We start from the raw sequence: 6269 nt of genomic DNA on the forward strand, positions 1-6269 counted from the left end.
CCAGCAGCAGGAGGAGTAGGAGGAGCACGAGCGGTGCATGGCATGCCAGACAAGTTCCGCATCAAGGTCGATCTCTCTGGTGTTGGTGCATACGACCATAGGCCTTGAGGTTCCATTATTCTCCTAGTAAGCTTTCCCTAAATCCCCACGGTTGCAGAATTTTCACTAGTATACAATTTCAATTCCATGTTTTTTTTTAATCGTAGTGTGTCAATTCTATTTTTACATGCCTCTTTTGAAATCTTAATCTTCCACTGCTTCCTAGAGTCGGTCCTTGTTTAAAGGACTGAGACCGAAACTATTAATTATGCCCCTAATTTTATCGTTCTATTAACTTAAGTAATAATTATTTTAATCTATAAAATTTTATTTTTAGAAATGTAATATGGAATCTTTTTTGTTGTAAAAAGATTTTTTTATCTTACATGATTGTTCTTTTTTTATTTACACATAAATTTTTATAATTCTAACATAGAAATAGGAATGAAATATCAATTCCAAAACTATGGGAATAAATTCTTTTTCCATTCCTACCCTATTAAATTATCTAAAAATAATAATTCTATTTGCAATCAATTTCATTCAGAATGCAAAAGATATTTACAATGAATAATCACTTGAATTCTTAGTAAAAAAAAATATTGATAGTGAAGACAAATTTAACTCAAGAATAATTCTTAGCAAAAAAATATTGACAGTGCAAACAAATTTAACTCAAGAATGGAAAGAGATAAGTAGAGTAATGTAACACAAAATCCTGAAACGTAAATACTAAAGAAGTGCAACTTAGTCAGCTTACCTTCATAATCTTTATTTTCAACATCAAAATTGGAATATAGAAGAACGGAGAGAATACCAAGAAGTTCTGTCACAAATATATTTACTTTGAGTTTGAGCAACTTAAACAATATATTTTACTGAGTAGTTAAAAATTAAAATCTTTTTATCCAAAAAAATGATATTACTTATATACTTCACTTAATAAGAAATATTAAAACTCAGTATAAATGAATTAAATTTTATGTATAGGAATCCTACCAATAACAACAATTTAAAACACTGCAATTTTTTTAAATTTTCCCATGGAGAATGAACTATTGCATACTCTTCTGAACAATATGGTTCTAAAAAATATTGAACCTAACATGAAATTATCAATTTCCCTCAAATTAGAGGCATTAACTCAGTAGGAATAACACTTGGAATCACAGGATTTGAAGTTCATAGCACGCAAGCAAAGATTTCAAACAATTTACTAGAACATAAATTTTTAAAATTTGAAAATACTCATATCCAAGATCAAAATAACAATTGGAAAGTATGTTAGGGTTCCTACGTCATATTATTTACTCGAACAATGAAACTAAATTCCTAATCTGGAACAGCAATAACAGAAATGGTGAAAAAAATTAGTAAAAATTGATACAATAAATGGAAAAATATGGCCAAAATCGATCACTCAAAGTGACCAATCGAAAGAAAAAGACCGATTAAGACCTAAAAATGATGGAGCGGAAATTAACAATTTGTGCAGAAATAAAACATGATTAGTGAGAAAATGAAAGGCATGAATGTTTACCAACAAGGGAGCTTCGTCGTGCATAGTTGTCACGGTGAGGAAGGGAAAGCGAGGAGAATCATGAGGGTGAGTCGTGGTGAGGGAAGGAAGGCTAGGAGAATCGTGAGGGTGAGAGAGTTTAGGGTTTCAGCAAGAGAGGGGCTTTGGCGAAAAAAAACAAACGTTTAAGAATAAGCCCCTAGGTATTTTTGTGCCCTGGAAGGTACCCCGTAGCCCAGACCAGGCCGACTTTGCTCTTTCTGAAGTAATTGTTCTTTTTTGTGAGATTGCACTGCAGAAGGATATTACTATGATTCTTGTGTGTTCTTGTTGATTTTGGGGAAAGGATTTACCTTTTAACAACTACATTTGAGTTCGATGATATTGATTGTGGATCAACTCAGTGAGCAGAGTATTTTGATATTATTAATAATTCAGGGGTTTTAGTATATCTTGTTTGAGTCTCGGTATTTTGATAATTTCCCATAGACCTCACTGGTCCTTTCCAACCACGACGGGGCCATGAGCCGCCGCCCCTTCGCCGGCAGCCCTCTCCCTTAACCACCACCACGTCTCGCTACTCGACCGCTGCACCACGCTCCGTCGGCTGAAGCAGCTCCAGGCCTTCCTCCTCTCCCTGGGCCACGGACGCACCCAGTTCTACTCCCTCAAGCTCCTGCGCTCCTCGCCGATATCCCCTACGCCCGCCTCATCTTTGACTCCCTCCCCGCTCCAAACGTCTTCCTTTACTCTGCCCTCATCTCCGCCTAGGCCTCCCGCCCCGATCCTGACTCCCCCACCGCTCTCCACCACTTCGCCGTATGCTCCGCGGCGCCCCCACCCCTCGCCCCAACGAGTTCATCTATCCCTCCCGCCTCAAACCCTGCTCCGACCCCCGCCTTACCAGTACCCTCCACCCCCTCCTCTCCATGTCCGGATTCCATGACTTTGCTGTTGTGCGCACTGCGCTCGTGGATTCCTACTCCAGGTTCTCAGACACCGACGCTGCCCCGTATCTGTTCAACGAAATGTCTCAGAGAAATGTGGTGTCTTGGACGGCTCTTCTCACTGGGTACATGCGAACAGGGCAGATGGGGAAAGCCCTCTTCATGTTTGAAGAAATGCCCGATATGGATGTTCCTGCCTGGAATGTTGTGATTTCTGGGTGCACCCAGAATGGTCTTTTCTCAGAGGCACTCTCATTCTTCTCCAGGATGGTCATCGATGGCGCACGGCCAAATAAGACGACTGTATCAGCCTCTTCTCCCCTTGTGTGTATCTTGGTATGCTCTGGCTCGGGAAATCCCTCCATGGGTATGTCTTCAAGAACAACATGGGAGATAGTCCCTTTGTTTGCGATGCACTCATTGATATGTTTGGCAAATGTGGCATTGTGAAGAAAGCAAGGTGGATTTTTTCTACAATGTCTGAGAAGAACATTACATCTTGGAATTCCATGATCAATTGCTTGGCTCTCCAGGGACATAGCAGCTTGGCGATAGAAACCTTTCGTGAGATGGAACAAGAGGGTCCTCAACCTAATCAAGTCACTTTTATGGGGCTTCTGAATGCTTGTACTCATGCAGGATTGGTGGATGAAGGGCTTGGTTACATCAACTCTATGACTTGAGACTATACAATTGATCCCGAGATTGAGCATTATGGTTGTGTCATAGACCTTCTTAGCCAGGCTGGTAGGTTTGATGCTGCAATGGATATCGTGAGGGATATGAGAATTGTGCCTGATGTGGTTGTGTGGGGTTCTTTGCTCAATGGTGCCAGGGTTCATGGTGCCAAAGACTTGGCTGAATTGGCACTGAGGAAGTTACTTGAGTCGAACCTAAGAGTGTTGACTATGGCTTCATGCTCGCAAATTTATACAGTGAGTGAGGCAGTTGGGAAGATGTTGGGAAGGTCAGAAAGAGACTGAATCAATTGGGTGGAAAGAAGTTGCCAGGATGTAGTTGGATTGAGGTGGAAAAAAGGGTTCACCAGTTTTATTCTGGTGATACAATTCATCCTGACGTGGGGCAGATTCATGAGATCTTGGATGAATTAGTTGAATCGATGGAAGCATGATTTTTCTCTCCACTGCATAATTCTGCAAATATATTGTCTCGGATACCATTTTGCCAAATGTTGGAGCCTTCAATCGAGTTGTCATTGCTTTGAAAGGGTAGATTTTTGCAGCCATGGCCAATATTTTTTGTTATGCCAACAACTTCAAGTTCCTCGTAAATTCTTTGTAACATCCTTACACGATAGTTCAAAATGTAGTTATTATTTGATTTGTTTTTAGGTGGAAAGTAAATTCATTCCTTTACAACACGTTGAACTTGTTGATATTTTGCCTGAAGTTGTAATCTAGGTATTTTATCTGATTATCATTTCTTAGTCGTTTTGAACCACTGACAATGTATTTCAATTTCTAATCTTGTTCGTAATCTCAGTCATTGCTCGAAGATAGACTTAAGAGATATTTTACTTTCTTTTCTATTATATGAGAAAGTATCATATTTCTGTCTAGTTAAAAGCTGTTATATGATGTAGGTGGATGTGTTGCTGCTATTTGCGGCGAGAATACCCAAATACAGACATTTGCGACTTGCAATCCATTCTTGGAGCTCTCAGAGAGTTAAAGAAGCAAGAAGAGAATTGGCCACCAAGATGGGTTGAGTTTATGAGAATTGTTCAATTTTAATCAAATATAATAACTCCTAAATCATAAAAATTTGTAAGGAAGAGAAAAATATTCCTCAGAACCAAGTGCAACATGATCATCTACTACTCCATAATGCATGATGATGGAGAAGGAAAGCAAATAAGACTTGTCATAGGTTGATTTGTTCAACGTTTTATCTTTGATTTCTCAAAAGATGTGTATGGATTTGTCTCAACAGAAATGATACTATTAGTCTAGATACTGTCATCAAAATCATCTTGATGCATTTTTTGTTTTGGGATTTACCATGTGTTGTTTACCATGCTGAAAATTCCATTTCTTCTTTGACAAAATATTAGCAGCAGCCACAATGCAACCTTCATTAGAAACCAATACTGACCCTGTTATAGTCAAAAGGTGCAGTGCTCACCGTTCTTCTTGAGATCTCATTATGATCATCAAGATTTTATGTGGGCATATAGCAAAAGTACCTTACTGCACGAGTCGTCTCCTAATTGATAACCATTGGAGTTGCACTTAAAATATGCAGTATACATTAAAAAGAAAAGGCCAAACTGTATAAATGTGTATGTGCAATTCTACAAAACACTGTTTTGTATCCTTTCCACTTCAAATTTAGTTTACAATTATGTCATTGAAAATTAAAATCTTATATAAATAGGAAAGATTGTTTCTATCTTAATCATAATAAGGATGTTGTGGTATATAATTTTAATTTAACATCATGTAAATTTGTTTATTTTCTGATTTGCCTTGATATCTTATATCATGTGAACCAAGCTTATTTGTTTTCATACCTGTGTTAATTATTCTCAGTTAAATTTGCTTGTTTTTGTAGGAACTGAAGCAGCTCAAAGGAAGAAGGCTACCATGATTGAGTGAGTGCAGCAAATGGGAAGATGTTGGGAAGGTCGGAAAGACTGAATCAAACGGGTGGAAAGGAGTTGCTAGGATGTAGTTGGATCAAGGTGGAGACAAGGGTTCACCAATTTTATTCTCGTGATACAATCCATCCTGAAGTGGAGCAGATTTACGAGATCTTGGATGAATTAGTTGAATTGATGGACGCATTTTCTCTCTACCGCATAGTACATTCTTTGTAACAACTTTACAAGATAATTAAGAATGTAGTTATTCGTTGATTTGTTTTTTAGGGGAAAAGCAAATTCATTCCTTTACAACACATTGAACTTGTTGACATGCTTGCTTGAAGTTTTAATCTAGGTATTTTATCTGATTATCATTTCTTAGTGGTTTTGAACCACTGGCAATGTTCTTTAATTTCCAATCTTGTTTGTAATCTTAGTCTTTGCGCGAAGATAGACTTAAGAGATGCATTACTTTCTTCTCTATTATTTGAGAAAGTGTCATGTTTCTGTCTGGTTAAAAGCTATTATATCATGTAGGTGAATGTGTTGCTGCTGTTTGCAACGAGAATGCCCCAAAACAGACTGTTGCGACTTGCAAGCCATTCTTGGAGCTCTCATACGGTTAAAGAAGCAAGAAGAGAACTTACGTGATCTTATTCTTGGTCTGAGGTGGCATGAACATTTTTTTTCAAAATATTTTGCTTCTGTTTAAAATGTCCTTGAACTTTTTGAATCGTCATTTTGTCTCTCATGTTTTCAATTTTATTGTCCAAATGGAGGGATGAAATTTGTATCATGTACGCCACACATTGTTCATTTTGATCGATCAAGCCTCATCAACTCCATTCATCGGAAACTTGTTATCATTGAGTTCATATTTGTGATGAGGTGGTGCGAGGTATGAATGAAACTTGACGAGGAAAAGAAACACCACAACAATTGCTTCCCTATACTTTTAGTTTTGAACTCTAAAAACATTAGATATCTATTTCTTACCCAAAATAGTAAATAGTTAAAAAAAATTCATTAAACAAATTAATTAAACAAAAAATTATTATTTTTTAATAATAATATTGTTCATAGGACTATAAATGAATCAAACGTTCGTAAACAAATTTGATGTTCGATTTGATAAGAAATTGTTTATATTTGTTCAATA

The 6269-nt window shown here is 37.4% G+C and overlaps 1 pseudogene; it reads left to right on the forward strand.

Annotated features, from left to right (window-relative positions):
* The first annotated feature begins 2084 nt into the window (after window positions 1-2084).
* LOC122045897 lies at window positions 2085-5142 on the forward strand (annotated as a pseudogene).
* Window positions 5143-6269: the final 1127 nt, after the last annotated feature.

Source organism: Zingiber officinale, chromosome 2B, assembly GCF_018446385.1.
Source record: "Zingiber officinale cultivar Zhangliang chromosome 2B, Zo_v1.1, whole genome shotgun sequence".
Taxonomy (NCBI): domain Eukaryota; kingdom Viridiplantae; phylum Streptophyta; class Magnoliopsida; order Zingiberales; family Zingiberaceae; genus Zingiber; species Zingiber officinale.